General features: G+C 44.7%; 1 long non-coding RNA gene across 1 annotated transcript; it reads left to right on the top strand.

Moving 5' to 3' along the window:
• The first annotated feature begins 209 nt into the window (after positions 1-209).
• Positions 210-9,989, top strand: LOC118560138. Its single transcript, XR_004929110.1, has 3 exons — positions 210-670; positions 2,081-2,121; positions 9,938-9,989. It is a non-coding gene; the product is annotated as an uncharacterized LOC118560138 (long non-coding RNA).
• Positions 9,990-10,255: the final 266 nt, after the last annotated feature.

Raw genomic sequence — 10,255 nt, 5'->3', positions numbered from 1 at the left:
TGTTGCGCCGGTTTCTTTGAGTGGTCCTGACAAAATGATTGAAGTGTTATTTGTCGAAAAACCTGATTTGAGTTCTTTGAGCCATTTCTTATGGAAGGACAAGTTTCTTTAGTTGGTAGTGACGTGAGAGTCCCAGTCACTATCTTAAGGGATACTGGTGCATACGATTCATTCATTTTGCCATCAGTTTTGTCCTTTTCAGATGAATCTGACACTGGATTATCTATACCTGTGTTGGGTATGGGCATGTCTGTGTTTTCTGTTCCTGTACATAAGCTAATGCTACATTCGGGACTGTTTGATGGGGAAGTAAGGATGGGTGTTCGACCTGCGCTGCCTGTGGTTGGTGTCACAGTTATACTTGGAAACAATATAGCTGGAGGGAAAGTATGGCCTGGTCAACCGGAATATCCTGGTGTTCCAGTATCTTTGATCAACAGTGGTCTTGACGAAAATAAAAACTCACACCCTGAAGTTGTTCAAGCATGTGCAGTGACACGGGCAATGAAAGCAGTCAGTGATGTACATCAGGATGAAGATTTTGGAAAAGTTAAACAGACGTCCGGTTTTTGTTTGTCTAACATTCCTTTGTCTATTTCACAGAAGGATCTGGGGCAGGAGCAAAGATCTGACCCCACAATACAGCATTTGTTTCAGTCTGCAGTACCTGGTGAGGATATGCAAAGTTATGCTCATGGATACTTTGTTGAAAACAAGGTATTGTTAAGGAAGTGGATGCCATGTGGTGACAATACTATTGGGGACCCAGTTTATCAGGTTGTGGTGCCTTTGAAATATCGTGACTTGGTTTTGCACATATCTCATGATGAGTGCGGACACATGGGGGTTAGAAAAACCTACGACCGCATTTTGAGACATTTTTTTTGGCCACGCCTGAAAAAAGACGTTTCTGCTTATATTAAAACCTGTCACACTTGTCAGCTGACTGGTAAACCCAATCAAGTTATAAACCGGGCACCACTGTATCCTATTCCAAGTATTGGTAAACCATTTGAACACTTAATAATTGATTGTGTTGGTCCTCTTCCACCTTCACGGTCAGGTGCTAAGTATCTTTTGACTGTGATGTGCCAAAGTACCAGGTATCCAGCAGCATATCCGTTGCACACACTTACTGCAAAGTCTGTGGTGCGAGCTCTCATGCAGTTTATTGGTATTTTTGGAATACCTAAAGTCATTCAGAGCGATCAAGGATCTAATTTCTCCTCTCATTTGTTTGCACAAATTTTGAAACAGCTACACATTAAGCACAATCAATCTACAGCATATCATGCACAGAGTCAAGGAGCACTGGAGCGATTTCATCAAACATTGAAATCTTTACTCCGGGCTTACTGTGTCCAGATGAATGCTGATTGGGAGGACGGTCTGCCTTGGTTATTACTCGCAGCAAGAGAAGTGACGCAAGAAAGTACGGGCTTTAGCCCTAATGATTTGGTATTTGGTCACACTGTGCGGGGTCCATTAACAGTTTTGCGAGATGAGTGGAAAGATGTTGAACCACCGCAAAACCTGTTGCATTATGTTAATGGGTTTAAACAGAGACTCTTTACTGCTACACAGCTGGCAAAAGAGAGGCTATCTTCTGCGCAGAAGAAGATGAAGCATTTGTACGATAAAAAAGCTGAACACCGTGTTTTTCTTGCAGGTGATCAAGTACTGGCTTTACTTCCTGTGGTAGCTTCGCCATTTCAGGCAAAATTTTCTGGCCCACACACGGTTTTAAAACAGCTGTCTGCTGTTTTTTCCGCCTTTTTGGAGTCGCAATGAGATAGTTCTGGTCAAACAGTTCATGTGAACTTGTTAAAACCTTATCATGTTCGTGTTGACAATGTAGTGATGGATGAAATTCACCCTGTGTGCATTGGTGAAACGATGTCATCTGCTGAAGGTGAAGGGATGGTTGATGGGTTGCCTACTCCCGATTCAGCCATTCTAACTGGTCGACTGAAGAATTCTGAAGTACTGGAAAACTTGGACAGTGTGCTAAGTTATTTACCAGAACCTCAATGTTTTGAGTTGATTCAGTTGATAAACTCTCACTCTGATTTATTTGCAGATGTTCCATCCTGCACACACTTGATTGAACATGATATTGAGGTGGGTGACGCACGACCTATAAAACAACATTTTTATAGGGTTAACCCAGAAAAACTTAAACACCTGGATGCTGAGGTTGAGTATATGCTAGAAAATGGCATCGCTCAAGTATCTTGTTCAAGCTGGGCTTCGCCTTGCTTGTTAGTTCCAAAATCAGACACAACATATTGCTTTTGTTCAGATTTCAGAAAAGTCAATAGCATAACAAAACCAGATTCATACCCTCTACCTCGTATGGATGACTGCATTGACCAGATTGGGAATGCTAAATTCATTAGCAAGATAGATCTACTAAAAGGTTATTGGCAAGTTCCTTTGACTGAAAGAGCGCAGGAAATCTCTGCCTTTGTTACACCTAATGGGTTGTATTCGTATAAGGTTATGCCTTTTGGTTTGAGAAATGCGCCAGCGACTTTTCAGCGTTTGATGAATAAAATTGTTGGAGATTTGGAAGGTTGTTCTGTGTATTTGGATGACATTGTTGTCTACTCTCATAGTTGGTCTTCGCACATGGAAAGACTCACAACTTTGTTTGGTGGATGCACGTCTGACAGTGAATCTAGCCAAATGCGAATTTGCTCGTGTGACTGTTACTTATCTTGGTCATCAAGTTGGTCAAGGTAAAGTATGTCCAGTTAGTGCAAAGGTAGAAGCAATTGAAAAGTATCCTCCACCGACGACTAAAAAGGAACTCATGAAATTCTTGGGGTTAGTTGGATATTATAGATCCTTCTGCAAAAACTTTTCAACTGTGGTTGCACCTTTAACGGATCTTTTGAAAAAAAATGTGAAATACGTTTGGTCCTCTGTCTGTCAACAGTCTTTTGAAGACGTGAAGAAGTTGCTATGCAATTCTCCTGTCTTGTTAGCTCCTGATATGACTAAGCCTTTTAAGATTCAGATTGATGCCAGTCATGTTGGTGCAGGTGGAGTCCTTTTGCAAGACGATGACTTTACAGTTGAAAGACCTGTTTTTTTTCTAAGAAATTTAATAGGCATCAGCTGAATTATTCAGTAATTGAAAAAGAGACACTTGCTCTTATTTGGTCCTTACAACATTTTGAGGTCTACGTAGGTTCAGGACCTTTGGTAGTTTTTACGGATCATAATCCTCTGACCTTCTTAAATTCGTTTCGCTGTCCAAACCAAAGACTTGTGAGATGGTCACTGTTTCTGCAGTCCTTCTCGTTAGATATTCGTCATATCAAGGGGAAGGATAATATTGTTGCAGATGCTTTGTCAAGAGCACAAATTTACTAACTTGTTTTTTCTTTCTTTCCTAAGAGTCACTTCAACGTACTAGTTGTTGACCTAGGAATGGGATAAGAGGGGACTTTTTTTTTTTTTTTTTCCCAGTGTCCTGTCTAGCAATATGGCAATAGGAATTGATATCTCAATGCCAGATAGAGCTCGACAGATTTTGCTTTTACAAGTGGAGCAAACAGCTTTCGCCATAGTGCTCCACTTGATTTATGCTTGTAAATAGCTTTATTATGATTCCTGCAAGGAGAATTTCAAATTATATGGACATGACAATGGGAGAGTAAAGGAAGAACAAAAAGTGAAAGAAAAAAAAGAGTAGAGGTGAAAGAAAGAGGAGATAAAAGGAAGAGAATGATAAAACGTCCTCTGTCTGCTCCATCACCTGGAAAGAGACACAAAAAGAACAGCACAACCAACAGACATAAAGCAACAGATACACTCGAATAACACCTAGATGCCATTGCTAAATCATATATATTATTATGTAAGCTGACATGTGTAATGTGATATTTGAAAAAAGAAAGTGAAAAAACATAAATAAATAAATTAATTATAAGATTACTGTATATAAGTGAACACTTAATACCTGGGACCCAGCACCTGTGGGAGATGTGAAAGTGCACTAGTTTAGGTGAAGATTATCCAGAAATAGCTTGATAGTGATTGTGGAGAACCGAAGACCCACCTTCCCCGAGCACAGAGGCAGGCGTCAGGGGACCCGTAACCCCGGACTCCCAAAGGGGTCCCTAAAGCAGGTCGCCCAGGAGGGGCCGACACAGGATATCTGCAACCCCCCCCCCCCCCAAGGAAGGAGCAGAGACGACCCCGAGGAAATCCCCCAGCCACCGCAATGCCGACGCCCTCAAGAGCCGCGGAGACGAGCCCGTGGGCTCCGCCGGCAGCTAGCCCCGCTGAAGTGGTCCCGGCCATGGGCCCTGAGGGCCAGAGGCCCCTGGGGCGCCCCGCCCCCGCGACGAGGGCCCCCGGCCGCCCCCCGGGGGGCCAGGCCCTGCGAAGAGGCCGCCGGGAGTGGGCCGGCGCACGCCCGGGAACCCGCCCCAAACCCGAAGCCAACCAATGCGCCAGGGGGCCAAGGCGCCCGCCAACGAAGTGGAGGAGGGCAGGACGTGGGGGGATGGGCTCCGCACCTATCGGAGACTTGAGATGTTCTTGGGAGAGGGAGCGGACCACACCCATACCTGGGGAAAAAAAAAAAAAAAAAAAAAAAAAAACTCATTCACCCCATCCCTCCCTTGTGCCCCACTCACCACACACAGAGAAAAAAAAAAGACGCTGTACACACATTCCCACATAACACTCACATCCAACACTGACCAAAGGGGGGGGGGGGTCACCCCAAATCGACTATACGACTGCTTGTGCCCGACCCCCGGCCCCGGCCCCAGACCAGACGCCCCCCGGACCGGGCCCCCCCAAGAGGGCGGGCCAACACGACCCGCACGAGCCACCCGGCCAGAGCCCCCCCTCCCCCTAAATACCTAATAAACCCCCCACCTTACCCTTGCCATCCCTGCCCCCCGCCCCCTGGGGGGAGCAGAGGCATCAGCCCCAGACCTGGCAAGCCGCTGACTGCACACCGCAGCCCCCCGCCAAGACCCCGGACACAGTGGCCCGCACCTCCTCCAGGCCCCAGACTCCTTGCCGCCATCGGAGAACGGGGGTGTGCAGAAGACCCCGACCCTCCCCACGCCTGCTCAAATGTTGTGTTGTTGCATGTTGTTCTCAAGTGCGTTTAAAAACTGGGAGCGCCGAAGGGGATGCACGGCACAGCCCACCCCCCTTCCGGAAGGTAGCTGTTGCCAGCGCACCCCCTCCGTGTGACTGCCCAGAACCGTCAATGTCTAAGTGGGAGAGGAGGTGAAGGGAGCTGTCCGAGGTGAGGCCCACACAACATAAGCCCCCCCCCCAGACGTCTTCCCCCCACCCCCCCTACCATGGCCTATATGAGTGTGCGATGTGAAAAATGTTTGAAGTGAAAGTGTCTAAGATGCATGATAAAATTGGGGAGAGAGGCGTCACCAGAAAGTGGCAACCTCCAGTAACGCCCCCTCCCTCATGACCTACATGTGTGGCGGCGTGATGGAGCAGGCAGAGGGAGGAGTCCGGGGATGGGGAGCAAATGACTGGGAAGCCAACCCAGGGAGCCAGCTCCCCTACTGACTCCAATAGGCACCCCCGCTCCCCGAAAGCCCCACCCAGAGAAGGGGGCCTCGCCAGCGGCACCACCGTAGCCCGGGGGCCAGGGAGAGGCCGCAGGGCCCGCCAGCCAACCACCCACCAGGACCAACACCTCAGCCCCCCCCGGCCCACCCACCAAGCCTACTTAAACTAAATAAATAATAATAATAATAATAATAATAATAATAATAATAAGAGGGGGGGACCCTGGCCAGCCGGCCCGCACGAGCCATCCCAAACCCCACCCCCCAGGTGAAACCCGCACCGGAAGACGACACGGACCAGGACCGGGACAGGGGGCCGGACACAAGCCCACCAGAACGTCAACCCGAGGGCGGCGCGCCCCAGGGACCCCAGACCCACCCCGGCCCCACCCAGCGGCAGCACAGCTACCAGGTCAGTAACCCACGTCCGTCAACACGCAGCTCCCAAAGAGCGCCGCAAGCGGCTGCTGTAGGCCACCCGTAGGCCTCCCAAACTCCTCCCAGATGGGGGCAACAGACCCCGGAGCCGGATCCACCAGGCGCCCTACTCCAAGTGCCCCCAGGAACCCCTCCATCCAGCCACTGCGCCCTGCAGGAAGCAACCCACCGCCCCTATTCCACTAAGTGATGGTGTTGATCAGAGGAGCCCAAAGAGACCAATCAGATGTGGAAGCAGATGCTGTCTCTAGATTAATATCATCCAACAAAAGATCTCTATACTGATTGATACTGAGATTTTGTTTACTTTTCCAATTCATGAGGATAGTTTTCTTTGCGATGCATAAAGCAGTAAAAACCATGTAAACTATTTCTTTTTTCAGAGGACTTTCCTCAAAATTACCGAGCAGGCAAACTGATGGGGATGGTGTAATTTTACAGCTCAAGCACCTTGATAAGTCCTTACATATCTGTGTCCAGAACCTCTGGACTGGTGTGCATAACCATAACGCATGAAAATAATTATCAGGATGATTGCCTATGCAGTGTGGGCAGATATTAGATTGTGCCAGACCCATCTTGAATAATCTTTGTCCTGTGTAGTGTACTCTGTGAAGGATTTTGTATTGTATTAGTTGTAAGTTGGTGTTTCTAGTCAATTTGAAAGTTCTTAGACATGTCTGAGCCCAGAAATTTTGTTCAAAGGTGCCTGATAAATCTTTTTCCCACTTCATTATAGGAAGAGATATCGAATCATCTATTTTAGTCAGTGTCCTGTATGATTTAGACAGTAGTTTGGGGGGGGGTTAAATCTAAGAACTCTATTATATTAGTTGGGACTTGTAAACCACCATTAATATGCTTATATTTATTTTTAATTATAGATTTAAGTTGTTCATATTCCAAGAATTTATTTTTACTAATGCCATATTGCATATTTAGTTTAGCAAAATTGATGAACTCGGTTCCGTCAAGTAGATGTTCCAGATATTTAATACCTTTATTCTTCCAGTATGTAAAGTTTATCATTTTATTATTTTGTAGGATATCAGGGTTATTCCAGATAGGTGTACGACTGCATGGGAGAAGGGATGACTTTGTCATTTTGAGGAACTCCCACCATGCTGTCAGAGTAGAACTAGAAGCATGTATGCCGTTTTATATTTGAGCTTATAAACGGCAGATCTGAAATCATGATATTATTGCACATTTCCTGTTCTATATCTAACCAAGGCTCATCTAAAATACTATTTTTTATCCATTTAGAGATGTATTGTAGCCTATTTGCTAAGTAATAGTTATGGAAGTTAGGCAGATCTAATCCTCCCCTGTCTTTAGTCTTCTGTATTGTCTTTAAGCTAATACAGTTGTGGTCAAAAGTGTACATACACTTGTAAAAAAATCATAATGTTATGGCTGTCTTGAGTCTTCAATAAGTTCTACAACTCTTATTTTTCTGTGATAGAGTGATCGGAACACATACATGTTTGTCACAAAAAACAGTCATAAAGTTTGGTTCTTTCATAAATTTATTATGGGTCTGCTGAAAATGTCACCAAATCTGCTGGGTCAAAAATATACATACAGCAACAAAATTTGTCAACTTTGGTGATGTAGCGAGTTGTGTCAATCAAATTAGCTTCATGTCATGGCCTCTTCACTTCTTCTAAGTGATTCTGATTGACTACAGCTGTTGACTTCTCATGAGCCCATTTAAATAGGGCTCATTTGACCCAGTGATTAGACTCAGCTACAAAAGCTACAATGGGAAAGTCAAAGGAACTCAGTGTGGATCTGAAAAAGCGATTTCAAAGCAGCTACAGGTCCCAAGAGCAACTGTGCAGACAATTATACGCAAGTATAAAGTGCATGGAACAGTTGTGTCACTGCCACGATCAGGAAGAAAACGCAAGCTATCACATGCTGCCGAGAGGAGATTGGTCAGGATGGTCAAGAGTCAACCAAGAATCACCAAGAAGCAGGTCTGCAAGGATTTGGAAGCTGATGGAACACAGGTGTCAGTCTCCACAGTCAAGCATGTTTTACATCGGCATGGACTGAGAGGCTGCCGTGCAAGAAAGAAGCCCTTGCTCCAGAAAAGGCACCTTATGACTCGGCTGAAGTTTGCTGCTGATCACATGGACAAAGATAAAACCTTCTGGAGGAAAGTTCTCTGGTCAGACGAAACAAAAATTGAGCTGTTTGGCCACAACACCCAGCAATATGTTTGGAGGAGAAAAGGTGAGGCCTTTAATCCCAGGAACACCATGCCTACTGTCAAGCATGGTGGTGGTAGTATTATGCTCTGGGGATGTTTTGCTGCCAGTGGAACTGGTTCTTTGCAGAAAGTAAATGGGATAATGAAGGAGGAGGATTACCTCCAAATTCTGCAGGAAAACTTAAAACCATCAGCCCGAAGGTTGGGTCTTGGGCGCAGTTGGGTGTTCCAACAAGACAATGACCCAAAACACACATCAAAAGTGGTAAAGGAATGGCTAAACCAGGCTAGAATTAAGGTTTTAGAATGGCCTTCCCAAAGTCCTGACTTAAACCCTATTGAGAACATGTGGACAGTGCTAAAGAAACAGGTTCATGCAAGAAAACCATCACATTTAGCTGAACTGCACCAATTCTGTCAAGAAGAGTGGTCAAACATTCGACCTGAAGCTTGCCAGGACCTTGTGGATGGCTACCAAAAGCGCCTAGTTGCCGTGAAAATGGCCAAGGGACATGTAACCAAATACTAATGTTGCTGTATGTATATTTTGACCCAGCAGATTTGGTGACATTTTCAGCAGACCCATAATAAATTTATGAAAGAACCAAACTTTATGACTGTTTTTTGTGACAAATATGTATGTGTTCCGATCACTCTATCACAGAAAAATAAGAGTTGTAGAACTTATTGAAGACTCAAGACAGCCATAACATTATGATTTTTTTTACAAGTGTATGTACACTTTTGACCACAACTGTACGTGGGGGTTTATCTTTCCAAAGAAATTTAGAAATGGCAGAGTCTAGAGATTTAAACCAGTCAGATGATGGTTTATTGGGGACCATTGAAAATAAATAATTAATTCTTGGTAGGACCATCATTTTTATTGAAGCTACCCTACCCATAAGTGTGACTGGAAGCGATTTCCATCTTTCAAGGTCCTCTTCTATCCTGTTTAAAAGTGGGGCATGGTTAAGTTTAAGTAAATCTGTTAATTTATTCGACACAGTAATACCTAAATATTTAATATTTTCTGATTGCATTTGTAAATTTAGGGAGTTTTCGAGAGAGCAATTAATTGACAGTACCGTAGATTTAGACCAGTTTAACGAGTAATCTGATACTTTAGAGAAAGATTCTAGTATTCTAATTACTTGTAAAAGAGAATTATTTGAATGCTGGAGATAAAGTAATACATCATCCGCGTACAGACTAATCTTGTGCTCTATTTTCATGCATTTTATACCTTTTACAGCTTTTGTTTGTCTGATTGTTGCTGCTAGAGGTTCTATAAAGATGGCAAAAAGTGATGGAGAAAGAGGGCATCCTTGCCTGGTGCCCCTCTGTAGACAAAAACTGGAAGATATTTGATTATTTGTCCTGACACAGGCTGTTGGAGAATTGTATAGAATTTTTAACCAGTTTATGAATAAATCGCCAAAACCGAATTTATGAAGAGTAGCGAATAAAAATTTCCAATTTACTCTATCAAATACTTTTTCTGCGTCTAAAGACAATATATTGGTTTTAATGTTTTTACTGTAGGAATAATCAATTAAATTAAGTAATCGGCGTGTATTTGTGGATGACTGCCTTCCTCTGATGAAACCAGTTTGATCAGAGGGGACTTAAGTTTTGTTATCTCACCTGGCTTGGTGTGTGCGTGTGTGTGTGTGTGTGTGTGACTTTGTTTTTTCTGGGTGTTAATATACAGGTTGCCCAGGGTTCCGAGGGACCCTGTTTTGAAGGGGGGGAGTGTTACGGCCCAAGTCCCTGGGTAGAGCTCCTAGTTGGTGCTGATTGGGAGTGGAGGCAGCTGGCCATACTGACATCAGGCCCAGTTTAAGAATCAGCCATCTTCCTCACCTGCAAGCCCCACCCAACCGCCAGATGCTCAGCTCAGCTCAGACCAGACCGGACCGGACCAGACCAGCTCGGAGGAGTTGAGCTCATTCTTTTTTGTTTCTCTGCCACCTTTTTCTCTCTTTCCCTCTCCTATCCAACAAGTTAGGATTTTGTTTGTCAAATAAAT

Source organism: Fundulus heteroclitus, unplaced genomic scaffold (assembly GCF_011125445.2).
Source record: "Fundulus heteroclitus isolate FHET01 unplaced genomic scaffold, MU-UCD_Fhet_4.1 scaffold_39, whole genome shotgun sequence".
In the NCBI taxonomy this organism is placed as follows: domain Eukaryota; kingdom Metazoa; phylum Chordata; class Actinopteri; order Cyprinodontiformes; family Fundulidae; genus Fundulus; species Fundulus heteroclitus.
The sequence above is the reverse complement of the archived record's forward strand: the minus strand, read 5'-3'. Positions and strand labels throughout refer to the sequence as shown.